Source organism: Corylus avellana, chromosome ca1, assembly GCF_901000735.1.
Source record: "Corylus avellana chromosome ca1, CavTom2PMs-1.0".
Classification (NCBI taxonomy): domain Eukaryota; kingdom Viridiplantae; phylum Streptophyta; class Magnoliopsida; order Fagales; family Betulaceae; genus Corylus; species Corylus avellana.
The window spans coordinates 38,401,838-38,410,369 of NC_081541.1; positions in this window are offsets into that span (position 1 = coordinate 38,401,838).

The following is an 8,532-nucleotide window of genomic DNA, read 5'->3' on the forward strand; positions in this document are numbered from 1 at the left end:
GGTACTCCAAAAGATGACCACGGAGGGCGATAACTTCATGCAGATTGCAGAATCTATTTTTTCAAAATGTGACCTGGACGTGTTTACTCTGTTCGTATGCTTATCACGCCAAGTTTGGTTTCGACGAAATAAATGGGTTCATGAAGGAGTTTTCGTGGACCCCAACGTTATTCTCCAAAAAACAGAAGAGGAAATGCTGACTTTTGCCCAACTACAACAGAAGGACCCAGGCGTCAAGGAAGGCTCTGCTCGACTGAAAAAGTGGATGGCCCCTACCCAAGGTTGGCACAAAACGAATTGGGATGTGGCCATTGATAAACTAAATGAAAGGGTCGGGATTGGAGTTGTAATTAGAGATGAGAATGGGAGAGTGATAGCTGCTATGTCTAAACAGCGAATGGGTATACTGGAGCCAGTAATGGGGGAAGCATATGCCGCCTATCATGCAGCGTGTTTATGCCGGGAAGTGGGAGTCCAAAATCTAATTTTGGAAGGAGATGCGAAACAAATTGTGGATGCGATTAATTCAAATACGGGCACAGGGAGCAGTTTTGGGCATCTAATTGAAGATACTAGACATGTACTACTCTCTATACCAAGATGGAATTGTGTATTTGTTCATCGCGAAGTCAATGAGGCGGCTCATAGGATGGCAAGAGCGGCCACCACTGATGTCAGTGATAGGATTTGGAGGGATACCACTCCTAATTGTATTAGTGATATTATTTTGATGGAGCAATTAGCTCTATCTCGATGATTGTTGTTGGAGTTTTCTACTCCATCTTACGATTTATTATCAATGAAATTCAACAGTTCAGTTTCAAAAAAAAAAAAAACCAACATTTATCTATATTTATTCTATTATTATTTTTTTAAATATATATATATATATATATATGGAAGGACTTCTTTAAGGGTTTCAAGTACTATATAACATATATATTTAAGATTGGAATCTCTAGTATTTGGGCAAAACATTGTGAGACTCACCTACTTAAATAAATTTTGGGTTGCTCAACCACTTATTTGGACAAGTGAATCTCATGTTTATTCTCTCACATATATTGCTAAATTATCAACAATTTAAATAGCAAATTGCTATAAATCCCGATGCATATAGTTGACCATAATGTTTTGAGGTTCTTTGTAAGAGTGAGTGGTAAAAAAAAGAAGCAAAGATTTGTATTAAGTGTTATTATTATTTTTTTCATTGAATTTACAAATTATCTATCATAATTCATCCTGTATTTTAGACTCTTGATCTTAAGTCCTAGGCATTTTCTCATTGCTTCTTCATATAGTAACATAAATCCCAAATTTGTAGGGCCTATTTTTGGTGTGGGCTTCTGCAAACTTCAAATGGAGTGGAGACACCCTTTTGTATTTTCTTACTTATTGGTCCTCACTATTCACATTCTAATAAGTATACATATACACATTTGAAAATAAATGAGATAATTGCATATTCAATTTTAGTGTCTAATTTTTTTGGTCAAAAAACGATTTATTTATTTATTTTAAAAAATATATGTTTCATCTCACTACAGAAGAAAAGAAAAAGTAGGCATGACAATGCAATAGATTTATTAGGTTTTTCAACAACTCTTGACCTTCAATGGAAAATGTTGAGATTTCTTTTTTTCTTCTTTTTTTTTCTTTTTCTTTTGCCCTGTGTCAAGCAGATTATATCTATGGATCAATCTAATAGTTTTTATTAAATTTAATATATTTCATTTTTATTATATGCATTCTATTAAATCAAAATATTTGTTATTGATATATTAGAATACTAATCTATTTATTAAGGGTGGTGATTCAATGGTTCAAGGAAATTCTTAAGTGATTAGGGCATGTACTAGGGGTGGGGGTTTGAATCTCCGCAATGTAGAATCTCCACATATATCTAATTAGTATTAGCTGTCTTGAATTCTCATTGATGTCCTAGTGGGTTGGGTTGGACTATGGTTCAAGTTGGACGTGAGAGAGCGGCTGCGGTTCTCACCATCTAGGCCCCTCATGTGTGGCTTCTAACAGGTAAATATTACTATTGTTAAGCTCAACTAGGATAACCATAATTGATCTCCCTGACCTACCTTTTTAATTAGAAAAAACAATACCCATCTAGGGCAGTGGAAGAAACAAAGACCAAAACAAATATGACAGGTGACAATTATGAGATTCCTAGATGAATTTGCTATGTGAAAGTCGAAGCACTTCTGTTAAAGTGTGTCCTAATTAGTTCTTCATACCTTGTACCTTCCCCAGCTCCATTGAGAATGACCTGTCATGGGTTTTCAATTTTTTTTTTTTTTGTTGTAAATATGGGTTTCCACGTTGACAGCTATTATAAAAAGAGATGTGCTATTCTTTCAATTTGGATCTGTATAACTCACATAAATCATATGTGAGTCCTACAAATTTAAATATAGATTTTAAATAAATATCGAGAGCTAGACAAAAGAAGAAAAAAATTATATTTCTCTTAAAATATGTGTGTAGAGGCATGAATAGGGAGTGCATGTAAGGAAAGAAGCAATTAGTAAAGAATTTGTTGGAGCAGGGAAGGATAACCCCAATACTTAAGTCAGTATTGTTGGGTTATGTTTTGGCTCATTTGGTTTGCATGTAAAGTTGGTGAAAATGAAGCATCTTAACATGTCCAGAAAATTGATTCTAGAAGGGCTGGTCCGGACTGCCAGAAGCCAGGTCCGGACCGTATATCCAACAACCATGTTTTGAAGGGGAGGTCCGGACCGCTAGAAGCTGGGTCCGGACCCCATTTCCAGAAACTACATTCTGAGGGGGAGGTCCGAATCCCATTTCTAGAAACTGCATTTTGAAGGGAGGTTTGGACCGCCAGAAGCTGGGTCCGGACCCCATTTCCAGAAACCTCATATTGAAGGGGAGGTCCGGACCGCCAGAAGCTGGGTCCGGACCCCATTTCCAGAAACTACATTCTGAGGGGGAGGTTCGGACCCCATTTCCAGAAACTGCATTTTGAAGGGGAGGTTCGGACCGCCAGAAGCTGGGTCCGGACCCCATTTCTAGAAACTTCATATTGAAGGGGAGGTCTAGACCGCCAGAAGCTGGGTCCGGACCCAATTTCCAGCAAGCCTTTTTTTATATGGGCTATCCGGACACAAGAGTTGGAGGTTCGGACACCACTAGGTTACGCATATGTAACCCTAGCCATGTTTGGACCCCTAATTAGCCCTGTCCGGACATGGCTACTGATGTATTGTTTATTCTCTATTTAAACATTTTATTTTGCTTAAGAAAGGTACGTATTTTGGAGAGCAAAATTAGAGAGCTTGGAAAGAGAGATATTGTTCTAGTTTTATTTGTGAAAAGAAAATACGTGAAGCCAATCGGAATTCCGGTGAAAGGAAATCTTTTAGAAGAATTGTGCCAGATGTTCTGGAAAGGGCTACTGAGGTAGAAGTCAAGTGGGTCACTTGTCGTGTGCAAAGAAGAGTCAAAGGTTTTGTAATTCTTTTTGTATTCCTTATTCTTCTTATAGTGGATTGATTTCCTGAGTTTGGCTGCCCCAGAGAGGTTTTACATTTAGAGAGTTCTCTAAATGGTTTCATCTTCGTAACCAAATATCTGTGTTCTTGATTGCTTATTTCATATCTATATTTGGTTGATATTTTAACTGCTAGGTTAGATCTTTTTCTGAATAGTCTTTGTGATACACCTAGACACTTGGATAGGTGTGTTTGGAGTCGTTTTAGAATTTTCAAGTATCAATTGAAGGAAATAATCAGTAGAGAAAGCAAAAATATGGCTAGGAAGAAAGAGATGAAATTCCCCTTTTACTTGATGTCTACTACTTTTTATAATGAGATTTTCCGTAATTGTTTGCCATGTGTCTTGTCTTTACCGGAGATTTTCCCACTGCGAATATTCCTTACACCCACGACCCTCATTTAAGGGAATAATCAGTAGAGAAAACAAAAATATGGTTGTGAAGAAAGAGATGAAATTGCCCTTTTGCTTGATGTCTACTACTTTTTATAATGAGATTTTCCGTAATTGTCTACCATGTGTCTTGTCTTCACTGGAGATTTTCCTGCTGCGAATATTCCTTACACCCACGACCCTCATTTAAGGGAATAATCAGTAGAGAAACCAAAATAGGGTCGGGAAGAAAGAGATGAAATTCCCCTTTTACTTGATGTCTACTACTTTTTATAATGAGATTTTCCATAATTGTCTGCCATGTGTCATGTCTTCATGGGAGATTTTCCTGCTGCGAATATTCTTTACACCCACGACCCTCATTTATGGGAATAATCAGTAGAGAAAGCAAAAATAGGCTCGGGAAGAGTGAGATAAAATTCCCCTTTTACTTGATGTCTACTACTTTTTATAATGAGATTTTTTGTAACTGTCTACAATGTATCCTACCTTCACTGAAGATTTTCCTGCTGCGAATATTCCCTATGCCCCACGACCCTAATTTATGCGTATTGCCTTGTGCCATAATTATGGAATGGTTAATAAATGTATAAATGTATCATATTAATTAAACAAGTATGATATCGAAATGTTTAATACATGAATCATATTTATAAAAATAAAAATATAATTTTTCAGAAATTTGAGTTTCTTATAATATACCAGAGGTCAACCAATATTTATTCTTCTAATTTTGCTAATACACATATTATCTTTCACATACAATTTATTTACATGTATCAGTCAGGTCAGCCCTTTCCCCTTTTCTTTTTTTTTTTCTTTTTTTTTTTTTTTTTTTTTTTCATTTAAACTTATTGGTAAGAGACTGTTTATTTTCTCTAATTTAATTTTGTCATTATTAAACCATAGAGTATTATTTTTTCAAGTAATGCTAGAAGTCACTCTAGTGTGATTCCAGCAATAAGATGACTTTTAAAATCACAGTTTGATCAAAATTCAACAATGATCAATTACAAGCCCAATAATAATTTTAGAAGTCACATCATTTTTTAAGTGACATAAGAAAAACTTATAGCATTACTCTATTTTTTCCAATGAGTTCCAACTTTATGCTGAGTGAAACCCAGCTGTAACAGTTATTGCACATCTGAATTCTTTGTATTTTGAATTGAGTTACATGGTCCAATCATTAATATATACCATTGCTAGTATTCTCAATATCACTGTCAATTTTTGACAAGACTCATGAATTTGACATAAATTCAACACGAAAAATAAAATTAAATTGTCGTGATTACAGTATTATACACATACATCAACACGACCAAACCAAACACGAAAACATAAATTGTTACTTCCAATCCCTAGTAAGATTTCATCTTCTAAAGTTGATTCCACGCTTATTATATATATATATATATATATAAGCATAAAAATCTTAAGGACAGAGATATATATGCTAAATCTATGAGTCCTACTTTAACACTTTAACTTTTTCCTCTATTTCTCTAACGATGAAATGGGCTCGACCCCTTTTTACACGTCACTAATGTGTCGAGTCATTTTTCTCTCTAACAAAGTTGTCCCCCCTCCAAGCATATTCTTATATGGATACTAATTTCCTCCCAAGTAAGTGGGAGGAAATAGCATATTCTCACTCAAAAAATAAAAAAAAAAATTATATGGATATAAATTTCCTTCAGTCGGGCACATACTATTAAAAAAATATAAATATTTTTAGTAAATTGCTACACGACTTTCATACAATTAGGAAAATGTGATCGTAGAAATCAATCATTGATTTATTTTTTACAGACCTTAGTTGATATAAAAGTTAATTTTCACTATTACATCATTACAATAATTATTGTATGACAATCGTATAACAGTATGCTAAATAACATTATTTATAAAAATATGTTTTTTACATGATAAATTACACTTGACATTTTTAAAGATTGCCTTTCAATATTGTCTTTAATTATTATTATTATTATTATTATTATTATAGAGAGATTATTTATTTATTTTTGGTTAAAAAAAAAAAAAAAACTGTTCGTTAAATTTAAGAATATACCACAAACAAAACGACTATTCATATTCTTCTCGTTGAATTGTTAGTTTGAACCGATCGATACAGAAATGTCGGACTTCTTGAATTAGATTGAATGACTGGCGCAGCCAACTTAGAGTTAATTAAAGTGGATAAAATGTAATTAAAAAAAATTTAAAAGTCACATTATTTTCAAAGGGTCAGTAAAAAAATGAAAGTATTTTTTTTTTTAGAAGTACAATATTTTAGAATATAATAAATACTGGGTTTATAAAAATAGTAAAGAATAATATGAAATAAATAAATAAATTGATTAATTCAAATATAATGGTTAGGATTTAAAGAATTTTATATGATAGGATAGTCTTTAAACCATAAAGAATGATTATCTAATTTAGTAATTTCCACTCACGTGTATCATCACATCACATCGATTAATTGCTAGGTTAATGAGCTCATATACCACGAGACAAAGCGGTGGAAATTGTAATATTGCATTGCTAAAGGTATAATACGAGAAATGATTCACGTCATTATGTTTTCTATATTTTTTTATATTTTCCTATATCATTTTACAAATTCAATATATCAAGTTATCAACTATTAATTTTGTGAGATTTATTATTGAATTTGTGTGAAATTCATATAAGTTCACAAAATTAATAGTTAATTTATAAAATGAGATAAAAAAAATATTAACGTGAATAATTTCTCAGATAATATTTATAGAAGATGAGGTGAGGGTCAGTTGCAAGATTCCATGCCATGTCTTGATTTGGAGAGGTGTGGGGGATTTCTTAGATCCTAACCTAATGGTGAGGGGGGCAATGGAGTCTTATAATGAATACAAGAAAGTAATGGCGATAGAGGTGGATCGGAAACAAAAGAATAGGGGGACACAAAGTAAATTGGGATGTCACGAGTAATAAGTCGACTAGATGTATGGGTTTGGGTGCTATAGTGAGGGATCATATGAGATTTGTGTTAGCTGTAAAAAGCTTGACCAAGATGGGAAGCCTTGAATCTGCTCCTCCGAAAGCCTTGGGAACCTCACATGTCGTCAAGTTTTACACGGATTTGGGCCTCCAAGAATTTTGTTAAGGAAGGTGATGCTCTCCAAATAGTTTAAGTTATCAAGTCATGCAGACCTAATTGGAGTATATATGGACATATAGTAGAGGACACTCGAGGAGTGCTTAACATGTTGCCAGATTAGCAAATATTTCACGTCCGCATGGGGAAAAATTTACTGCTCATAGTTAAGCTAAAGAGGTAGTAAAACAAGTTAACGATCAAGTTTGGATGAAAGACATTTCTCTTTGTATCTCTAATATTATTTTGTGAGAGCAAATTGATCTAGTTTTATGAGATGAATAACACAAGTAATCTTTTTTTTATTTTTTTTTATTTTTTATTTTTTATTTTTTTTTTGAGAAAAAGAAAAAGAAAAAGAAAAAGAAATTAGATACAATTTGATTTCAAAACATATAATTTTAAAATGTGGGATATGAAAATATGCTATTTAAAAATGTGATATTTTTAAAAAACAATTAAGAGTTAAGTAAAATTGCAATTTAGTCTTTAATTGTGCGTTATTAAGAACGCATCCTCTTAATTGCGATTTGAAAACACAGAAGACAAAAGGTGCGATTTTTTTTGTTGTTGACATGTCAACACAATAGGTGGGAAGGAGATTCGAACTAGTGAATAGTGACCTTCGCTTTATGAGGTGTAGTCCCAACCGATTGAGTTGCTTTTTGAAGACCAAAAAGTGCAATTTTAAACCAATCATAAAAAATAGATTATTTGGGATTGCGTTTTCAAAAATTGCGATTTAAAAACATAAAAAATATGCGTTTTCAAATTGCAGGTAATGTGATGCTTTTTTGAAAACACACAATTTTAAAGGCTAATCTATGATCTTAAAGGCTAAACTGTGATTTTTCCGAACTCTTAATTGCGGTTTTTAAAATTATATTTTCAAATTTCACATTTTAAAATCGCATAAATCCAAACATACCCTAAAAAAAAAATTTCTTTCACTCCAATTTTAAGGCAAACTTTGCCCTGAGTCATCTAAAAATGTAATACTTATTACATATGAACCCTTTTGATAGAATTTTCTTAACATTTAATTATTTTATTTTTCCTGTTCTCTTCACCAACCAACTAAAGTAGTTGCTTGCGATTTTGTGGTAAGATTGCCGACTTTTTAAAAATCTGCAATTATTATTATGTTTTTTCTCTTGTTCAAATCCGTAATATTGGTTAGTTTATTCTACAACTTGCGATATTTATAGTAAAGATGACGGATCATGTCGTCATCCCTTGACAACGGTCCACGTAAAACTCTCCGCACAGCTATTGCTTGCACCCCGTGAAAAAAAAGATAAAAAAAAAAATCTCTTTCCAACTCTCCAGGTAAACACGTGACTCAACTTTTTACCTTATTAATCAGCACGTGCACCCACCTGCAAATGGGACTTTTTTAATACATTGTTATCATTTTCCTTTTTTATTTTAATATTTCTTATATTAGTCCATCTTTGTAAATAATA